Raw genomic sequence first — 23599 nt, 5'->3', positions numbered from 1 at the left:
CTCGAGAACACCCTACATACAGTTGCCCATGTCCAAAGCATGGATAAGTAAGGTCGATTCCACATAATTGAAGTGTTTGACCTTGAGACTTATTGATTGTAATAGCAAAAGCAAGGCGAATGGGAAATTGAAGTCGCTTAAAATCAAAAGGGAAATCAGTTGAAATCATTGGAATGCGCGGAATCAAAACATCTTCACCTTTAAATTTGCCTTTCAAAATTGTTGCTTCAATTACATTGTTCATTGTCCGTTTCACTGCTAATCTTGTCCCATTGCATGGTTTCGGCTGATTAATATTTCGAAACATAATGATCACTGCGCCGACTTTCATTTGCAAACGATGTGGTGGCAAGCCAGGCAAATTAAGTGAATTCAAAAATTCAATTGGATAATTCACTACATCGTCGGGATTAGTGATTGAATCAATTGATTTATAGGTGACAACTTCACCTGGAATTTGAGTCAAAATACTGGCATTGATTTCATTGACATCGATACTTTTGGCAGCTAATATAGCTCTCTCGCTTAGCCAATCTTGATTTCGATAGTTTTGTGCAATATTTGGGAATACATTTTGCACTAATTGTACTCTTGATTCTGTCACGGTACAAAAATTAGGTGGAAGTGTGATCATGTCTCTATTCTTATCAATTGGCTTTCGTCCATTTCCAATTTGCAACAAATGTTCGGAAAATTCAGCAGCTGTTGGATCATTCTGTAACTGCACACGAACATTAGTAGTTAATGTGACTAGCACTCTTGGCGTTCGGTTGTGTTTCCTCTTCTCGCAGTCTAGTGATTACAATATGAGCTCATCGCAGTGTTTTTATTTCTTCTATGAATTAGTGCACCACCAAATATGTTTGTGTTATTTCGAAAATCTTTCAGTGTTCTATGTAAGGCTTTCAGTGATTTTTTATGAGCCATCGTACATTCATCCTATACAATAATTCTACATGTTTGTAAAACCTTTCCCATTCCAGAATTTTTAGAAATGTTGCAAGTTGGTTCTTCATTTACTTGCATATTTAATGTTAACTTTAATGCAGAATGTGCAGTGCGACCGCCGTCCAATAAAGCTGCCGCTATTCCAGATGATGCCAAAGCCAATGCAATATTATTCTGTGATCGAATGGTGGCCAAAATTAACAACAACAAAAATGTTTTTCCAGTCCCACCTGGTGCATCTAAGAAGAATATTCCTCCTCTTTCATTTGCAACATTGTCTATAATTGTGTCATATGCCTGCCTTTGTTCTGTGTTTAATTTTAGTAGGTTTGTTGTTACAAAAGTGTTCAGATCATTTCGATCATATTCTTTTTCACGTCTTAATTCTGCATTGTATGCATCATGCATCGGACGATTTGGTGCGATCATACCTAACTCACTCAGAGCTTTATTTGCAATCATCAGGCAAAAGTCTTCGATTTTAATTAATGCCTCATTATATAATTCATCTGTATAATTCAAATTTGGATTTGCAGTAATGCGACGTACTTGATGTAGGTTATCTTCTGTCATGTATTCTTGGTAAGTACTCCACAATTCTTTTGGGTTTGCTGGGAAACATGTAGCAATAATGATGGCAAATAGTGTTCTTATTTGGTGTGGAGAACTTGTTGCACATGCATCCATAAGAGTTGCATCCCACTGATTATCATTTTCAAGCAAATTCAATACTTGGCATGCTTGCTGATAAGTACAACAAAGATGACCATTAACTCGTTTCAAACTTTCGAATGATCTTGGGCCGGGAATATCAACTAAGAGTAAACGTAAATAGAAACACTCCACTTTACTTGGATGCACAGTGTAAAGTCGTCCGATTGCATCACCCAAATGAACACCTGGATATCCATCTACAGGTATTCCTCGTTGCCTTCGTACCCAGGACCTTGATGATGCATTCCAAGTATAATATTTAGGAAAATTTGAATAAAGCAATGTTCTTGCAAATGAATCTGTTTCACATAAGTTGAAAAATGCAGTTAGGGTTGTTGCTGGTGGTCGTTCGGCCATTTGTTGAGCAGTATTTTCAGTGAAATAAACACTTTGTTCATTTTCTAAAGTGACTGACAAATGAATAACAGCTGGATGGCGATCATGAATCGGAAATGATAATATTCTCCAAACTGCTTCGTTGCTACTAATGTATCTTCCCATTTGGTAATTACTACTTGCATCATTTCGATTTACAACTCCAAATACTGCCATGTCACTTCCTTTATTGATATATTTGCATATGTATTTGATGGATTTTACGGAGTTACAATATTCAGCATTTATATGTGCGTTAAATGTTTTCGATAATAATTTGGAATACGGAACTATCCAACGGTTATCGATCTCCACATCTTGATTATTTATTTTCAGAGTGACTGTTTTTCCATTATCTTCTGGTGATCTTCTACGGTACAATGGATATCCATCATTTCCAGTCATTGTTTCAGAAATTAATTGCCTTGGGTAATTTTTTGAACATTTTCCATCAACCATACATGGAGAATTTTGATTTAACATTGTGGAAGAGAACTTATTTGACGTGGGGGCTCGAATTTTACCTTACAATGCAATAGATTTGTTATATTGTATATATCTTTGTTGTTATTATATGTTTTGATTTCCAGTGAGAATAAAGGTAGAGGTTGTTTCGAGTCGCTTTTGAGGATGTTGAAAATATTTGTTACATCATGACCGTATTCAGCGAGTTCAGATTTAATGTCATTTATGTCTGTAGAATGATGCATATTGCGCAGAATTACTTTAAACCCTTTTTCTTCCTTTGGTCGGAGTGAATAATGCGTTGATTCCTTTGTTTGTATCTTTATTTCATTGTTCTTAAGTACTTTTAGTTCATAGTTATTTTGTATACATTCATTAAGAGCTTTGATAAGAGTGCCTAATACTTGGACTTTTTGTACGTAGATCGGTGGTGGCTTTGGTACATATTTGGGCTTTGTTGTTATTGAATTAAGAGTTTGCGTCTCTTCTTTTTCATTCTCTTCTAATTCGTTCTCTTGGTCCAGTATATCAAATCTATTCTCTGACGGTGGTTTACTCAGCCAATATGTGAGCTCTTGTTGTTTTGAGAGCAATTTCCTTGTTTTCTTGTTTGCATTTATTTCTGCTTTTTCTGGAGAACTGCGTAAACGCTTGGGTGTTTGGCTTTTCTTTGAGTTGTTGGGTTACTCAGCAAAAGATGTTTTTAGTGTCGTGCACATAATAGACTTTGCGTTAGTCGCTGATGATACCGTGGTTGTTACTGCTGAGGCTTTCGTTGTCGTGCTGGTGTTTATTGCGAGTGTTGCGTGAGCAAGAGTAGCTGTTGTTGCGGATGCTGTTGCTGTAGTATTGGTCTTTGTTGTAGTTGTTAGTAGAGCAGCTGCAAAAGTGAAAATGTCTGAAATTTACACACAGTTCAACTTTAACTTCGATTAACTTTTAAAGGAGTCAATTTATCTTAAAATTATATGAGATCTTTTTTGTAGAGAGTTGCAATTTCCATCAGAATATGTGTTTTTCATAGCTGTAAATTAGCATACTAGAGAAAAAAAAAGTTTATTCCAAAAAGTACCAAAATCCCATGTTATCTACATGGGAAATATATCGTGTTTGGGGCAAGGTTCATTCTGAATATTAAGAGCTGATTTTGATCTGATAATTGTTCTTAGACGGAAAACTAAAAGTTTAGGGAGCGTCGCAAAAAAAATAATCAAATTGGTAAATAACGGACACCCTAATGTACAGTGTTATCTTAAGTGACTTCATATACATATGGTAGTTAAGTACATATGTAAATTTAAACAAAGAAGCCTAATCGCGCCGGGTCTATCTCGGTTAAACATATTGTGCAGCAGTTTAGTGCACTAAATTTATTAAAAATATTGGAAGAATCAGATGTAAATTGCAAATAAAAGCCAAGTTGCGGAAAGTACATTGTCAAAGTGAATAGTACAATTTACAAAATATTGAGTGTATAAAAAACATCGATTCTGTCTCAGTTGAACAGTGCGTTCGCGATACATACATGTACGACATAAAGGGTGTTTTTTTAGAGGTTAGGTTTTTAAGATGAAATAAAACGTATATAATTTAATGTTATGGCCAAGAAATTAGCTTTATTATAAAGATAAGGGTTTGCAAATTCCAGCCGAGTGGCCCAATTTTCGACCACTTTTTGCAGCAATTGGGGCCGTATGTCAGCAATAACGCGCCGAATATTCTCTTCCAAGACGTCAATCGTCTCGGGCTTATCTGCGTAGACAAGCGACTTCACATAGCCCCACAAGAAATAGTCCAGCGGTGTTATATCGCACGATCTTGGAGGCCACGCCACAGGTCCACGGCGCGAGATAATGCGCTCACCAAAAGTTTCCTTCAATAAATCGATTGTTGCGTTGGCTGTATGGCATGTAGCGTTGTCTTGTTGGAACCAAAGGTCGTCCACATCAACATCGTCCAATTCAGGCACGAAAAAGTCATTAATCATGGCTCTATAGCGCTCTCCATTGACTGTAACATTATGGCCGGCTTCATTTTTAAAGAAATATGGACCAATGATTCCCTCTGCCCATAGAGCACACCAAACAGTGACTTTTTGAGGATGTAACGGCGTCTCAGCAATGGCTTGTGGATTATGGTCACTCCAAATGCGACAATTTTGCTTATTGACATACCCATTCAACCAAAAGTGAGCTTCATCGCTGAACAAAATTTTCTTGTGAAAATCGGGATCGGTGGCCATCTCGTTTTGGGCCCATTCAACGAACGTGCGACGCGCTTATTCAGGTGTAAGTCTATTCATTATGAAATGGCAAACCAAACTGAGCATAAATCAAGTGACAGCTGTCAAAAAGACCATCTACGAAAAAAGTAGTGCCAACTTGAAAACCTAACCTCTAAAAAAAGCACCCTTTACATATTTACATGTAAACTAGCGGACCCTCACCCGCTTCGCTGGGTGAAAGAAAAATATAAATGAAAAGTGTGCTTTGTTTTTTTCTTGTTTCATCATTTAATTCATGCTCGTCCATTATTTTGTGACTTATTCTAGTAACAATGTTTTATTTATTTTAGTGACTTACTCTAATGATTGTAAACTAACAACTTATTCTAAAGCCTTCTGATACACAAAATTTTTGGTTTTATTTTCATGCGGTGTATATATATAAAGTAACGATGGTTTCCCTACTCGAGAACACCCTACATACAGTTGCCCATGTCCAAAGCATGGATAAGTAAGGTCGATTCCACATAATTGAAGTGTTTGACCTTGAGACTTATTGATTGTAATAGCAAAAGCAAGGCGAATGGGAAATTGAAGTCGCTTAAAATCAAAAGGGAAATCAGTTGAAATCATTGGAATGCGCGGAATCAAAACATCTTCACCTTTAAATTTGCCTTTCAAAATTGTTGCTTCAATTACATTGTTCATTGTCCGTTTCACTGCTAATCTTGTCCCATTGCATGGTTTCGGCTGATTGATATTTCGAAACATAATGATCACTGCGCCGACTTTCATTTGCAAACGATGTGGTGGCAAGCCAGGCAAATTAAGTGAATTCAAAAATTCAATTGGATAATTCCCTACATCGTCGGGATTAGTGATTGAATCAATTGATTTATAGGTGACAACTTCACCTGGAATTTGAGTCAAAATACTGGCATTGATTTCATTGACATCGATACTTTTGGCAGCTAATATAGCTCTCTCGCTTAGCCAATCTTGATTTCGATAGTTTTGTGCAATATTTGGGAATACATTTTGCACTAATTGTACTCTTGATTCTGTCACGGTACAAAAATTAGGTGGAAGTGTGATCATGTCTCTATTCTTATCAATTGGCTTTCGTCCATTTCCAATTTGCAACAAATGTTCGGAAAATTCAGCAGCTGTTGGATCATTCTGTAACTGCACACGAACATTAGTAGTTAATGTGACTAGCACTCTTGGCGTTCGGTTGTGTTTCCTCTTCTCGCAGTCTAGTGATTACAATATGAGCTCATCGCAGTGTTTTTATTTCTTCTATGAATTAGTGCACCACCAAATATGTTTGTGTTATTTCGAAAATCTTTCAGTGTTCTATGTAAGGCTTTCAGTGATTTTTTATGAGCCATCGTACATTCATCCCATACAATAATTCTACATGTTTGTAAAACCTTTCCCATTCCAGAATTTTTAGAAATGTTGCAAGTTGGTTCTTCATTTACTTGCATATTTAATGTTAACTTTAATGCAGAATGTGCAGTGCGACCGCCGTCCAATAAAGTTGCCGCTATTCCAGATGATGCCAAAGCCAATGCAATATTATTCTGTGATCGAATGGTGGCCAAAATTAACAACAACAAAAATGTTTTTCCAGTCCCACCTGGTGCATCTAAGAAGAATATTCCTCCTCTTTCATTTGCAACATTGTCTATAATTGTGTCATATGCCTGCCTTTGTTCTGTGTTTAATTTTGGTAGGTTTGTTGTTACAAAAGTGTTCAGATCATTTCGATCATATTCTTTTTCACGTCTTAATTCTGCATTGTATGCATCATGCATCGGACGATTTGGTGCGATCATACCTAACTCACTCAGAGCTTTATTTGCAATCATCAGGCAAAAGTCTTCGATTTTAATTAATGCCTCATTATATAATTCATCTGTATAATTCAAATTTGGATTTGCAGTAATGCGACGTACTTGATGTAGGTTATCTTCTGTCATGTATTCTTGGTAAGTACTCCACAATTCTTTTGGGTTTGCTGGGAAACATGTAGCAATAATGATGGCAAATAGTGTTCTTATTTGGTGTGGAGAACTTGTTGCACATGCATCCATAAGAGTTGCATCCCACTGATTATCATTTTCAAGCAAATTCAATACTTGGCATGCTTGCTGATAAGTACAACAAAGATGACCATTAACTCGTTTCAAACTTTCGAATGATCTTGGGCCGGGAATATCAACTAAGAGTAAACGTAAATAGAAACATTCCACTTTACTTGGATGCACAGTGTAAAGTCGTCCGATTGCATCACCCAAATGAACACCTGGATATCCATCTACAGGTATTCCTCGTTGCCTTCGTACCCAGGACCTTGATGATGCATTCCAAGTATAATATTTAGGAAAATTTGAATAAAGCAATGTTCTTGCAAATGAATCTGTTTCACATAAGTTGAAAAATGCAGTTAGGGTTGTTGCTGGTGGTCGTTCGGCCATTTGTTGAGCAGTATTTTCAGTGAAATAAACACTTTGTTCATTTTCTAAAGTGACTGACAAATGAATAACAGCTGGATGGCGATCATGAATCGGAAATGATAATATTCTCCAAACTGCTTCGTTGCTACTAATGTATCTTCCCATTTGGTAATTACTACTTGCATCATTTCGATTTACAACTCCAAATACTGCCATGTCACTTCCTTTATTGATATATTTGCATATGTATTTGATGGATTTTACGGAGTTACAATATTCAGCATTTATATGTGCGTTAAATGTTTTCGATAATAATTTGGAATACGGAACTATCCAACGGTTATCGATCTCCACATCTTGGTTATTTATTTTCACAGTGACTGTTTTTCCATTATCTTCTGGTGATCTTCTACGGTACAATGGATATCCATCATTTCCAGTCATTGTTTCAGCAATTAATTGCCTTGGGTAATTTTTTGAACATTTTCCATCAACCATACATGGAGAATTTTGATTTAACGTACCACACGGTCCATGAATCATGTTTTTGGTTTCTGGATCTTCATTTATATCTGGAATTTCAGCACATATAATATGATCAATTTTATCTGTGGTTAGTTTTTGTTTTAACCAAATCAAAATATGTGCATGAGGCAAGCCTCTTTTTTGCCATTCCACAGAATACATGAAACATTGTTCATCTCCGTAAACTTTATGTTTTACAATGAAATCCATTAGAGACTGTAGCTTTCGTCTAAACACTCTTGCAGTAATGTCATGCCTATCAGTAGCTGATTGCCCAGTGTATAAATGATTCTTAATATCATCCCATTTCGGATTGCATGTGAAAGTTATGAATAAGTCGGGTCGACCATAATTTCTGACATAACACATTGCATCTTGGGCGTATTCATGCATATGCCTTGGACTGTCTGTATATGATGAAGGTAATCCTACCATTTGACCAATGTTATCAACGGTGGTATCATTGTTAATTGCATCTCGTAAATGTATGTATTCGTCACAGCGTAATTTTCTTTGGTTGAATCTAATGAAATTCAATCGTTCTGTTTCTATTTTCGCATACATGTCAACAATATACTGATGAAATAATTTACGACATTTTGAAGTGTGATTATCTTGATTTTCTCTTATCATGATTCTGTGTGCATAATAATTCATTGCGCTTACAGTTTTATTTGTTTCTTGACCATTTGCTGGATGTATTTGTTTTATATCAATCGAATAACCATCTTCACCACGACAGAACATAAGAGGATATTTTCGATGCATTTCAATAACACGTTGCAATGTATCATTTCTTCTTTGCAAAACCATATCTCTTGGTTGAAATTCATCTCCAGATATAACAATTGCAACCTCGTTGCTTGAAGTTGGTTGATTGTATCTTCCACGATGTTCGCCGGCAGGCGTTTTATTTGCATCAATTTTAATTTTATGATTAACAGATGACAATCTTTCGATTGTTGTTTTAAAACTTTGCACCAAAACATTGTATGTGTGTAATAAATCTTGTAACTCTCTCATAATGACTCTGTTTATATTTCTGGAAATTGCACACCGTGCTTCAAGTACATCATCGTTGTCATTAATGAAATAAATTTGCAAAAATTTTGAATCTTGATTGGCTAGTGGTAGTAATGAACCTATTAAGTGATATGCTTGCCCTTGAATCTGAAAAAAGCCATAATTTGTGTCCATAAAATCGAATGATTCATTAGATGTGTCAGCGAATGTTGTTGAACGTTGAAGTTTATGTATTACCTTGAACGTTGGCATGAAGTTATCGGTTATAATTTTTCCAGCACCAAAAGATGTCATTTGAAAACATGAATTATATAAGTCAAATATAGTACCGAAATATTATCACAATTCCTCACCCTCTTACGAAGCTCTCTGTTTAGATTCTCGCATAACTTTAGAAGAATTTTACTTAACTCTTTCTTCGTTGTCAGGCAAAACACCAGGTTCTGATAGAATAACGTACAATATCTTAAAGCATTTGCCATTCGCCTTAAAATCGCGCGTTGTTAATTTGTACAATTCGATATTAGAACAAGGAACATTTCCACAATCATGGAAAATTGCTGCAATAATCCCGATTCCCAAACCAAACTCCCTCATTTCCAATTTCAGGCCTATATCCCTGTTGCCTTGCATCTCGAAAGTTTTGGAGAAGATCATTGCTCGACGTCTTGTATGGTTTGCCCAGCAAAAAAACCTCCTAAGTCCAAATCAGTTGGCATTCCAGAAAAACTTAGGCGTTATAGATCCACTGCTTATCTTTGAAAACTTTGCCTCAACAGCCTTAGCAAACAGAAACCATGTTTCAGTACTTAGTATAGACTTTGAAAAGGCGTATGATAGAATTGGCTCGCACGTTGTCTTGGAAGAGCTTAGTCGCTGGAAAGTCGGAGAAAAAATTTACAAAGTTATAAGATCATACTTATGTAATCGCAAATTCTTCGTGCGTGTAAACAACAATGAGTCTAACATTCTCCCACTTTTCAACGGAATACCCCAAGCGTCTCCTCTTTCTGTAATCTTGTTCATAATAGCGTTCAAAGAAGTCAGCTCTATCATATCCTTAAACGCAAATATCGAACACTTTGCTTATGCAGACGACGTGCTGATTTTCTCCAAAACTTCCGATTTAACAACGGTCAAAAACTCATTCACTGACATCCTCTCTAAACTCGAGCTTTGGTCGAAATCATCAGGAGCAAGTATGTCTATTAACAAAAGCTCCACTTTTCACATTTGTCGTAAACATAAGTGTACTTTCCCCTCAATATCCTTTTCTAACGTCACTTTTCCTCACACTAACACCCTAAAAGTACTCGGAATTATATTTGATAAAAAATTAACTTATAAGCATCATTGTGAACATATTAGAATAAGCTTATTATCAAGACTAAATATAATTAAGTACTTGTCTTCAAAACACTGTCTAGTTCATACACAAACGTTGGTAAATATAACTAGAGCTTTCATGTTATCTAAGATAGACTTCGGATAAGCTATTTACGGACATTGCGCATACACCCATCTGAAACGCCTAGAAGCGCCTTATCACGCAGCTGCTAGAAGGAGCATTAGAGCCTTCCCTACTTCTCCCATTTATGCCATCTTAGTGGAAGCTGGTCTACCTACCCTCGTGGAAAGGGTATCAAATAACACGCTGATGTGTATCCCTAGAGTTCTATATTGCAGAAACAAGCTTTTGTTTGAATGCGTTTCTTCATGTCAACACAATACAAGTAAAAATGGCCGAAAATCAACGATTTCAGAAATTTTAAATCAAGCCAAAGAACTGAACATACTTCTATCCCCAATTCTCGTAGAAAACCCGTCTCATCCAGATTGGATCGTACCAAGCTATTTAGCCATAAATAATTTAATGCATCATCAAAAAAATATTACTGGCCCCGATGAATTCAAACAATTATATCTTGAAACTGTTTCTCCTTTGAAATCAGACTGGGACCTGTTATAATATTTACTGACGGATCTAAAACCGATACCTGTACTTCATTTGCCGTAACAAACGAAATAGGTACCACTATAACCGTTGGAGTTTTACCAAGTTACTGCTCAACTTTCACAGCCGAAGCTGCTGCGTTACTTGAGGCGGTACACTTTGCGTCCCAAAAAAACCATCAATATATAATATGCAGTGACAGCAAATCAACAATCGAGGCTATTCTGAACCCAGCTAATAACTCTCCAGTAATAACAAAAATGCGCAACATGCTCACACAAAAAAAAGGTTCAATCAAACTTATGTGGGTCCCGGGTCACAGTGGCATCGAAGGTAACGAACAGGCCGATAGTAGAGCTAAGGAGGCAACCAAAGAGCCATTGTACATGTTCGAATACAATCATCCAGAAGATATAAAAAAGCTGGTAAAGCGTACCAATTATGAAAGTTCCCTGAACAAATGGAACCAGTACCAACATCACTACAAATCCTTCAATCTCTCGAGATCGAAAAACCAATACCCGTCAAATTCTTCATGCCGGAATATTAAGACCGTTGTTCGTCTGAGAATTGGCCATACAATTTCAACCCACTCGTATTTGCTAAACGGTTTGCCGAAACCTCCGTGCCCGTTTTGTGGATTTAGCGAATTCAACGTATCGCACTTCATGGATATATGTTCAGGAATCCAAAATATTAGATCATCGGTGTTTAGAAATATCAAACCATCTGAACTTTTGAAGCAGACAACGGACTATAATATTAGTATCATAAGCCAATTCGTTTCTTGCTGTAAATTAAAAATTTAACTTCATAGACTTCTAAGTTATCTGGTGTGTATAGTAGTGGTTAACTCCACATACCTTCTATTGTACTATCTTCATCTTCTCCAGTGTAGATATAATATATTTTTATCTCGAATCTAGCGTATAATAAACCTATTATAATATAATTATTTCCTTTTCTCGTCTTGATATATAGTATTAACCATTTAAAACAATAGCCGAAGGCCTTAGCAGCCAGTGCTTGTTCCTTGTTACCTTTAAGTGGAATAATTATTTATAAATTTTACTCTTTTCAATAAATAAATAAAAATAATGTGAGTTTTTGAACACATCTCCACAGATTAGAAGATTTAAGGCACGCTCTCAATTCATCAGCTGCTGTTGATTTGGGAATAACTGGCAAAGTTTGTCGAAAATCACCGGCCAATAGAATTAGTGCACCACCAAATATGTTTGTGTTATTTCGAAAATCTTTCAGTGTTCTATGTAAGGCTTTCAGTGATTTTTTATGAGCCATCGTACATTCATCCCATACAATAATTCTACATGTTTGTAAAACCTTTCCCATTCCAGAATTTTTACAAATGTTACAAGTTGGTTCTTCATTTACTTGCATATTTAATGTTAACTTTAATGCAGAATGTGCAGTGCGACCGCCGTCCAATAAAGCTGCCGCTATTCCAGATGATGCCAAAGCCAATGCAATATTATTCTGTGATCGAATGGTGGCCAAAATTAACGACAACAAAAATGTTTTTCCAGTCCCACCTGGTGCATCTAAGAAGAATATTCCTCCTCTTTTATTTGCAACATTGTCTATAATTGTGTCATATGCCAGCCTTTGTTCTGTGTTTAATTGTGGTAGGTTTGTTGTTACAAAAGTGTTCAGATCATTTAGATCATATTCTTTTTCACGTCTTAATTCTGCATTGTATGCATCATGCATCGGACGATTTGGTGCGATCATACCTAACTCATTCAGAGCTTTATTTGCAATCATCAGGCAAAAGTCTTCGATTTTAATTAATGCCTCATTATATAATTCATCTGTATAATTCAAATTTGGATTTGCAGTAATGCGACGTACTTGATGTAGGTTATCTTCTGTCATGTATTCTTGGTAAGTACTCCACAATTCTTTTGGGTTTGCTGGGAAACATGTAGCAATAATGATGGCAAATAGTGTTCTTATTTGGTGTGGAGAACTTGTTGCACATGCATCCATAAGAGTTGCATCCCACTGATTATCATTTTCAAGTAAATTCAATACTTTGCATGCTTGCTGATAAGTACAACAAAGATGACTATTAACTCGTTTCAAACTTTCGAATGATCTTGGGCCGGGAATATCAACTAAGAGTAAACGTAAATAGAAACATTCCACTTTACTTGGATGCACAGTGTAAAGTCGTCCTATTGCATCACCCAAATGAACACCTGGATATCCATCTACAGGTATTCCTCGTTGCCTTCGTACCCAGGACCTTGATGATGCATTCCAAGTATAATATTTAGGAACATTTGAATAAAGCAATGTTCTTGCAAATGAATCTGTTTCACATAAGTTGAAAAATGCAGTTAGGGTTGTTGCTGGTGGTCGTTCGGCCATTTGTTGAGCAGTATTTTCAGTGAAATAAACACTTTGTTCATTTTCTAAAGTGACTGACAAATGAATAACAGCTGGATGGCGATCATGAATCGGAAATGATAATATTCTCCAAACTGCTTCGTTGCTACTAATGTATCTTCCCATTTGGTAATTACTACTTGCATCATTTCGATTTACAACTCCAAATACTGCCATGTCACTTTCTTTATTGATATATTTGCATATGTATTTGATGGATTTTACGGAGTTACAATATTCAGCATTTATATGTGCGTTAAATGTTTTCGATAATAATTTGGAATACGGAACTATCCAACGGTTATCGATCTCCACATCTTGGTTATTTATTTTCACAGTGACTGTTTTTCCATTATCTTCTGGTGATCTTCTACGGTACAATGGATATCCATCATTTCCAGTCATTGTTTCAGAAATTAATTGCCTTGGGTAATTTTTTGAACATTTTCCATCAACCATACATGGAGAATTTTGATTTAACGTACCACACGGTCCATGAATCATGTTTTTGGTTACAGTAGTATGTAATTCTGGATCTCCATTTATATCTGGAATTTCAGCACATATAATATGATCAATTTTATCTGTGGTTAGTTTTTGTTTTAACCAAATCAAAATATGTGCATGAGGCAAGCCTCTTTTTTGCCATTCCACAGAATACATGAAACATTGTTCATCTCCGTAAACTTTATGTTTTACAATGAAATCCATTAGAGACTGTAGCTTTCGTCTAAACACTCTTGCAGTAATGTCATGCCTATCAGTAGCTGATTGCCCAGTATATAAATGATTCTTAATATCATCACCATAATTTCTGACATAACACATTGCATCTTGGGCGTATTCATGCATATGCCTTGGACTGTCTGTATATGATGAAGGTAATCCTACCATTTGACCAATGTTATCAACGGTGGTATCATTGTTAATTGCATCTCGTAAATGTATGTATTCGTCACAGCGTAATTTTCTTTGGTTGAATCTAATGAAATTCAATCGTTCTGTTTCTATTTTCGCATACATGTCAACAATATACTGATGAAATAATTTACGACATTTTGAAGTGTGATTATCTTGATTTTCTCTTATCATGATTCTGTGTGCATAATAATTCATTGCGCTTGCAGTTTTATTTGTTTCTTGACCATTTGCTGGATGTATTTGTTTTATATCAATCGAATAACCATCTTCACCACGACAGAACATAAGAGGATATTGTAATGCATCATATTTTCGATGCATTTCATTAACACGTTGCAATGTATCATTTCTTCTTTGCAAAACCATATCTCTTGGTTGAAATTCATCTCCAGATATAACAATTGCAACCTCGTTGCTTGAAGTTGGTTGATTGTATCTTCCACGATGTTCGCCGGCAGGCGTTTTATTTGCATCAATTTTAATTTTATGATTATCAGATGACAATCTTTCGATTGTTGTTTTAAAACTTTGCACCAAAACATTGTATGTGTGTAATAAATCTTGTAACTCTCTCATAATGACTCTGTTTATATTTCTGGAAATTGCACACCGTGCTTCAAGTACATCATCGTTGTCATTAATGAAATAAATTTGCAAAAATTTTGAATCTTGATTGGCTAGTGGTAGTAATGAACCTATTAAGTGATATGCTTGCCCTTGAATCTGAAAAAAGCCATAATTTGTGTCTATAAAATCGAATGATTCATTAGATGTGTCAGCGAATGTTGTTGAACGTTGAAGTTTATGTATTACCTTGAACGTTGGCATGAAGTTATCGGTTATAATTTTTCCAGCACCAAACGATGTCATTTGAAAACATGAATTATATAATATGTAGAAAATTTTTCAAGAAAATGTTTGGAATGAGATGATGTTCCCGATAATAATGTAGCTAATGGTTCGGGCGGATATTGTATGTCTGGTAAACGAACTTTTCCTGCAGCGCAACACATGCCTGGTGTTTCAGTTTTGAATTTTAATGCTTGACCAAATGCGCAAATTTTATCCATACTTCCAATGACAACGTATTTGTGAGATGAATAATCAAGTTCTGGATTATATTGAAATGCGGCACCATTCAAATTTACAGAATTGATATTTATTGGCCGATTTTGAGAACGTGACCTAGTACGATCTCTTTGTTGACTTAATCTATTAGCATGATTTTCCTCACTTTCATTTAGTCTGTGAGTTTGCACATTTCTAATGTGACGTGTATTACGTCCGATGTTAGCATGTCTTCTACCTCTTGGCATTTCTTTTATGTCACTCTGAGCTCTTGATTGCTACTTTTCTTGTTTTTAAACTGGAATTCAAATTAACATACTGTTAGCGCCATCTTTCAAAAATATAATTGAACTGTGAGCACGCGTTCAAATGAAAATTACACAGAACAGAAATGGGAAATGATCAGCAAAAATAATATATATTTTTGAAATTTTTCTTGAAAATATCTACAGAAAGTGTGAAAACAATCTCTTTTCTTAAATATCTTAAGTAAAAGCTTCTAAAATATTAATTATTTTTGCCGATTTCTGTTGTGTGTACACCATTTATTCACTGTTTCACTTGTTATCAATCATTTGCAAAATTAATATATATTTTCGAAATTTTTCGTGAAAATGTCGTTGGAAAATGTGAAAACAATCTCTTCTCTTAAATATTTCTGACGCACTTTTTTTATCTCTTTGGTTGATGCCTGGAAACTGCTTCACTTGAACACTTTACCAAATAACACACTTTCTTGTTAGTTTTAACACTTACTTTCACTATGCACTATTACCGATAACCTTTGGTAATCTTCTAAGAAAACGGCCTTGCTTAAGTACTTTTTTAGCGACGACCTGTTCAGGTTCGTTGAGCTAATGGTTTTGCTTCGATTATCCCGAAGTGTGGGTGTTAAGAAGAAGTATTTAATCAAAGTGTTAAGTTAGTCACAGCAGCATTGTGTTACAATTAATTATTGCAGGCGGTCAGCTACAGCTGTGCCTGCTAGTTTGTATGTTTCTATTCTATGAATATATGTAAGGCGTTTTTCAATAGGTGCGCTTCAACTTTTTTCCAATAGGGAGGGCGAACGACGCAATATTTTTTATTTTTCGCTTGTCATTTGTAAATTTCATTAGTATACATTTCATCATGGAACGCTACACACATGAGCAACGATTGCAAATCGTGCAAATTTTTTATGAAAATAATCGTTCTGTTGCTGCTACTTTAAATCCAAATAATTCCAAAAAATTATCTTCAGTGATGAAGCTCACTTTTGGCTCAATGGCTTTGTCAACAAGCAAAATATGCGTTACTGGGCAGAAAGCAATCCACACGTGATTCATGAGGCACCGTTGCATCCCGAAAAAATCACTGTTTGGTGCGGTTTACATGCCGGCGGCGTAATTGGCCCATATTTTTTCGTTGACGAGAACGATCGCCACGTTACTGTGAATGGAAATCGATATCGCGACATGATAAACGATTATTTTTGGCCGCAATTGAATGGTATGGACTTAGATGACATGTGGTTTCAACAGGACGGGGCCACAAGCCACACAGCACACGCTACAATTGATTTGTTGAAGAGTAAGTTCGATGAGCGCATTATTTCCAGAAGTGGACCGGTCGAATGGCCGCCGCGCTCGTGTGATTTGACGCCTCTAGACTATTTTCTTTGGGGTTATGTGAAGTCATTGGTCTACAGTAACAAGCCGGCGACGATTTGTGAGCTCAGAGCCAATAGTGAACGCGAAATTGCTGGAATTTCGGCCGATTTATGCAAAAGAGTGGTCGAAAATTGGGTTAAACGATTGGACTTCGTAAAACGTGCACGCGGTGGTCATGAAAAAGAAATCGAATTTCATACTTAAATGTATATGTTCAAACTCCAAAAAAAAAAAGATTAGTTAAAAAAGTCAAACCGTTTGTGTTTTATTCAAAAAAAAATTGAAGCGCTCTTACAGAAAAACGCTTTATATGTATGTATGTTTGCATTCCATTGAAATGTATGTAATGGAATGAAAATTTAGGCATAAATACTGCTGCGTTAACTTTTACATATGTATGTGAGTAAAATGTATGTGTGTAAATGCCTCGTGTATACTGTGTGTTGACGAACAAGTAAAGGAGATTTTAACCAAACATAGTTACAAACCTTCTCCACATGTGTCTCTTTGGTTAAAATCGGTTGAGCCATTCTCCGTAAAGTTCATCACAACGCGAAAAACGGCTGAATTTTTATATATATAGATGAGTGGTGAAATTTTTGAAACGTTTACCATGAAGGAAATAAGTAATGAGGATTTGATTTGTTTTTATCATGCTGATTAATATTTTTGAGTACGCGCACATATCTCTTCACACAAAATGTAAGCGCGAACAAAATGTGCCATTCTCAAATAAAAATACTTTGTGCTTATTCTTGCATCGAAATGAGTGGAAGTAGAATGGTAAGTACAATAAAAAAGTTGTTTGATACATTCCAACGGCCGATTCTCTGTTTCTGATTTTTCAATTGGGAACTCGCCCTCAGGTAAAAAGATTATATTGTTATGTGAATATACCATTTTAACTGGTTGTAGTACATAAGAATGCAATCTCTTAACCTGAAGGCGAGTTCCCAATTGGTCTATATCTGGAGTCCTTAGTTACCCAGCGAAAAGAAAAGTCCTCTTTTCGTTAGCATTTATCAACAACTTACAATGGATACTCATGTGGTTCAAACACATCCTAGGGTTATCCAGGTCCACGTTTTGGTCTATATCTCGAGACCCTAGTTACGGAGGGGCATTAAAAATACTCTATACTATAGCAATCATCAACAGCTCCCATTTGCTACCCATATTGTACAAACACATCCTAGGGTTACCCGGGTCCACGTTTTGGCCTATATCTCGAGACCATAGTTACGTAACGGTATGAAAAGTACTCTATACTACAGCAATCATCAGCAGCTTCCATTTGCTACCCATATTGTACAAACACATCCTAGGGTTACCCGGGTCCACGTTTTGGCCTATTTCTCGAGACCCTGGTATCCGATTCTTAAAATTTCCACATGTGTCTCTTCAATGTGGCAAAGTTTGGTTAAAATCGGTTGAGCCATTCTCCGCAAAGTTCATCACAACGCGAAAAACGGCTGAATTTTTATATATTGTATATAGAAGATGAATTGGAATGAAACAGAAGCAGTTACTCCAGTAAAGAAGCAACAAGTATCGACATACATATTCACATGTAAAGGAATTGGAATGAAACAGAAGCAGTTCCTTCAGTAAAGAAGCAACAAGTATCCACATACATAGCTGGAAAAAAACTTTTCTTCATTTTGATCTTTCTTCAAACTAAAATAACTGACGTTCGGCTTTTTAACGTTCAAAAAATTTGTGAATCTCCGAAAACTCTTTTTGCAAAATTCCGGTTTTGCCAGACGCACCTGACAATATGACTTAGTTTTTCTAGTAGTGGCGTTCTTTTCAAAGTTTCTATGAAGCTGTCTTATGTTTTCAAGTCGATCTGCTTGCATCATAGCTAAAGCATCTACATTCCCTAATTACCAATATACCTCATTCAAAAAGTGTAGTGCAACAAAAGTACTCAATAATGCAACAAAATTTAAAATGACGAAGTAACACACTGCTGTTAAAACGGTGCTCTTAAATAATGTCGTTTCTACAAAGGTTACAGGGTTATATTTGGCGTCCTCAGAGCACTCAAATTAATACTGTTGTTGTTACGAAATGTGCTGCTCGTCTCAGCTCCCTTTAGTTGTTCGGGACGTCACATATAGGTATATGCACCTTATCACTACTGTTTTTTGTTCTGTTGTCTTTGACTTCACCTCTGGAAAGTTAAATCACGAAGGCTCGTTGGTTTTTGGTTTTTCTTTATATTTTAGTGTAAAAGTTTGTACGTGACTATGTTTTCACATGTAAATATTAAAGTTTCATTTATGGGTCATCAAGTTTATGCGCACTTTGCGTAGGTAGTTCAGATTCTTGACATTGTCTCACACTGATTGGTTTGTCTTGTTAATCAAACGGATTCGTCACGCGGCCACTCTCAAAACTTTAAACGCAATTATCTCAAAACTACTTTTTTCGGCCTGGTGTTGTCAAAAAAACAAAAACTATTCAACCGAATCGTCTGAAATTTTAATATGTTGTTCACAACATCAATGGCTATCGCCCGTACTGGAGTCATATTATTATTTGAGGTATTTCGAATTTTTTTTATTTCCGATTTTGAGAGTGAAAAATTCAAAACCGCGCCATTTTGTCAATATTTTTTTATTCTAGTACGGAACATAGGTATAGCCATACCGATTAATAATTTTTGTGGTTTTTGTGTTTCAGATAAATAGAAGAACCAGAATGGACAGCACCGTCCAGGTCCAATTTTTCAGCGCAATTTTTAAAATTATTAAAAGTAAACAAAAATTTTTTTTGGTTTTAATTTTTGTACAGGGTGCGCCATCTTTTATGTCGATATGAAAAAATTGAATTACTTTGAAAAAAAAACCAATTGATTTGTATATATGAGGTATTTTTATTTGGTTTGGTTATTTATAATTTATTAAAACTATTTTATGACTACCATATCAATCAAGTGGGCACCTTTATTAGCAATCACAAACTGCGATCTTTTTTTTGGTAGTTGCTGATCAATCAATTAAAGCACCAACATTGAATGAGATTAAACGTTTTTACAATGACTCTAATGAGAGTATGAATGCATTAAAAGCTTAAGGTGAAGCAGTGGATCAGTGGGATACACTATTGTTTTATTTGTTTCAAAAGAAATTAGATGGCAGAAAAGGAAAGTAAATTTGTGCATTTAACGACATTTTTAGAGCAACGTGTAACTGATTTAGAAAATTTACAATCAATTAGTTTGAACAAAAGTTCAGTCAAATCCTTGACCTATTCAAGCAATGTCAACCGGCAACCACAGACATATAAAATATACGTATCACAAGTAAAACTATGTCCTGTATGTTCAGAAAATCATTTGGTATACCAATGCGATCAATTTAAAGGAAGGTCAGTAGAAGAGCGCATTCAGATAGTGCGTGATATGGGGTTATGCTTTAACTGTCTAAGAGACAACCACCGAGCGTTTAACTGCCAAGCATCTTCGTGTCGAATCTGCAACAAAAAACACAATTCATTATTGCATCTAGCACAATATAAATCGGACGAAAACAAGTATACGCAAAAAGAAGTAGAATCAGTGTCAATTAATGTATCGAATGCACAGAATGAATACATAATATAACGTTGCTACCCACGGCAATTAGAAAGGTATTAGATATCAATAATCAGTATCAAACCTGTCGTGTGTTAATTGATTCAGGCGCACAAGTTTCACTCATACGAGAAGCTTGCATGCATCGGTTAGGTTTAAGAAGAAGCTTGAATAATGCAACTACGCGTATTCATGGTATAGGTAGAGGGTTTCATAATTGTTGCAAAGGTGAAGTGAAATTGATCATAAGCTCTTCCAATTTAAATAAGAAGATTGAAACTAGGGCACTGTGTCTTTCAGATTTAACTCAGAATTTGCCAGGAAGAAAAGTACAAAATAAAAAATTTGACTATTTTTGCCATCTCAAACGTGCCGATGAGAATTATAGCACACCAAACGGTATAGATATTATTTTTGGCGCGGATGTGTTTGCAGAATGCGTGTTGTCGGGTAAAATGGTTCACCTCAGTGGTTTTCCTTCGGCAATAGAAACAATAGTCGGTTGGGTAATACTTGGAAAGATAGAGTCAAGCCAATCATATCATATTTTCGTTGGTGAAGCAGTACTTTATACAACTATGCAATTGCAAAAATTTTGGGAAATTGAGGAAGTTCAACCCATGGCACAATTATTAACAGTTGAGAAACAAAAGGCAGAAGATCACTATATAAAGCACGTTATACGCACAACAGATGGTAGATACATATGTAGTTCGGTTGAATTCGGGGATTCAAGGTTAGCGGCTTTAAATCGGTTATACTTAATGGAAAAGAGATTAACAAAAATGAAATATTAGCACACAATTACGAACAATTTATGCATGAGTATATGACGATGAGCCACATGGAAAAAGCAGTAGATACAAATATACAGGTCGGTTATTATCTCCCACACCATGCCGTGTTCAAACCGGACAGTACAACTACAAAACTTAGGGTAGTCTTTGATGCATCTTGCAAGTCGTCAAATGGGAAGTCTCTTAATGATCAATTGCTCATAGGTACCACTGTTCAAAAGGATTTATTTTCCTTATTGGTTCAATTTCGCAAATTTAAAATAGGGCTAACAGGTGATATAGAAAAAATGTATAGGCAGATTTTAGTTAACAAGAACGACAGGTGCTATCAACGAGTTTTATGGAGAATAACCAACCAATACGAGGTAAAATCATACGATCTTAAAACAGTCACTCATGGTACTGCATGTGCACCTTATTTAGCAACACGAACGCTGAAGCAAATAGGAATTGAAAATGCTCGTTTATTTCCCGAAGCTAGTAGGGCAATTTTAGATTGCTTTTATGTAGATGATTTTATGTGCTGTTCCGAAGACGTTGAATCTGCTATGGAATTAAAAACCGAGGTGTGTGAACTACTAACTCAGGTTTTGATTTGCGCAAATAGTGATCAAACTCATCAGAATTTATGTCTACTATCGATGCTCATGATAGAGAATTGTAAACAGAAACGATTATTGATGATACACAAACAATAAAAACATTAGGGTTGTTATGGTATACAACGTGCGATTCATTTAAATATAAAGTAGCTCTAAGTGAAATACAACCACAAATTACTAAACGGACAGTTCTATCAGATATTTCGAAAATATTTGATCCATTAGGATGGTTGGCACCCGTAATTATTTCGATGAAACTTCTAATGCAACAGTTATGGTTAAAGGTTATAGATTGGAATGAGCCTTTGCCTAACGATGTAGTCACACGATGGGACGAGTTGAGGAGTAGCGTCAATGACTTTTCAAATATAAGAATTCCAAGATGTATCAAATACACGACTTGTTGGAACTTCATTGCTTTGCAGATGCTTTCGAGGTAGCTTATGCTGCGGCAGTTTACTTCAAGCATCAACATTTAGATGGGTTAGTGTCAACTAATCTTATAGCAGCCAAAAGCCGTGTGACACCTATTAAACAAATATCATTACCAAGACTGGAGTTATGCGCTGCACAACTCATGACCAAATACGATATCGAAATCTATACCGATGGTTCTAAGATGAACTGTGGTGCGGGAGCTGGCTTCCATTCGGAGCCGCTCAACCTATCTCAGTCAATTCGTCTTCCTGACCATGCCAGCGAGTTCCAGGCTGAATTGTTGACGGTCAGAGAAGCATGCAAATCACTTAAACTCTGCACGGCAGTTGGTGCAAGAGTACCTATCTTCTCAGACAGTCAAGCAGCTACAAAGGCCTTAGACTCCAACTCCATTTCATCGAAACTAGTCTTACAGTGTAGAGAGGAGCTGGAAACGCTTAGTCATTGGCTTGAAATCACCTTAATATGGGTTCCCGGTCACAGGTAGAACCAGCTTTGGCGTTTCTGTTGTAATTGTGAACGAGACTTAATTTCTAATTGCTAATTTCACCACATATTAGGCGTGTTTCATATGTATATGTAAATAGCAGCCAACTTAGAGTGTTAGGATAATAAACACGTCCTTCTTCTTTTAGATAGCTTGATGGGTAAACAAGTATTTTATATCGCTCTCATTTTTCCACTAATAAATCTTAAAACATCAGGTTATGGGCTAACGTTTTTGAGAGTCTAAAAGCGAATTTATCCAAAACTTCGAAATTTCGATCTCGTACCACGAATATATTTGGATATTTGCTGTTTTACGCACATCTCGCATAAAATTTCTTTTCGTCTGTATAGAGCGTGTCATCAGACTAAGCTGCACTAGAACCCTTGATAAAACGTGTGAATTTATCGTTTTTGGGTTAATAATGAATTCTCATACAATTTCTTTTGAGAAGCTACGCGGTCGCGAAAATTATAACGCGTGGAAAAGAAATGTTAAATCGTACCTCGTTATCAAGGTATGTTACTGAAATGCTCTCGTTATCGTCACGAGTAAAAAGTGCCGGTTTGGCACTGAATGATGAAGTGATAGCCTCAATCATGCTCGCTGGTTTGCCAGCTGAATTTGATACTTTCGTTATGACCATCGAAAACCAAGAATCTAGACTAGATCCAAAGAGAAGTACTTCGAACGACAGTGCAATGTTTGCGAAAAATAAAAAATTTGCGTGTCATTTCTGTAAGCGAATTGGGCATTTTGCGAAGGTCTGTCCAAAGAAGAAAAATAAACCGGTAAACAACAAACCTAGACGTGATAGTGTATTGTTTGATTCGCTTCTCGCGTGTAATGTAAATCCGAAAGACTGGTACGTCGATAGCGGTGCCGCGCCCCATATATCAATGGAGAGCTCGCTTTTCTCAAACAAACGGTCAGTTTTGGAAAATAATGTTAT

This window comes from Anastrepha ludens, chromosome X (genome assembly GCF_028408465.1).
Source record: "Anastrepha ludens isolate Willacy chromosome X, idAnaLude1.1, whole genome shotgun sequence".
Taxonomy (NCBI): Eukaryota; Metazoa; Arthropoda; class Insecta; order Diptera; family Tephritidae; genus Anastrepha; species Anastrepha ludens.
Note: the sequence above shows the minus strand (reverse complement) of the source record.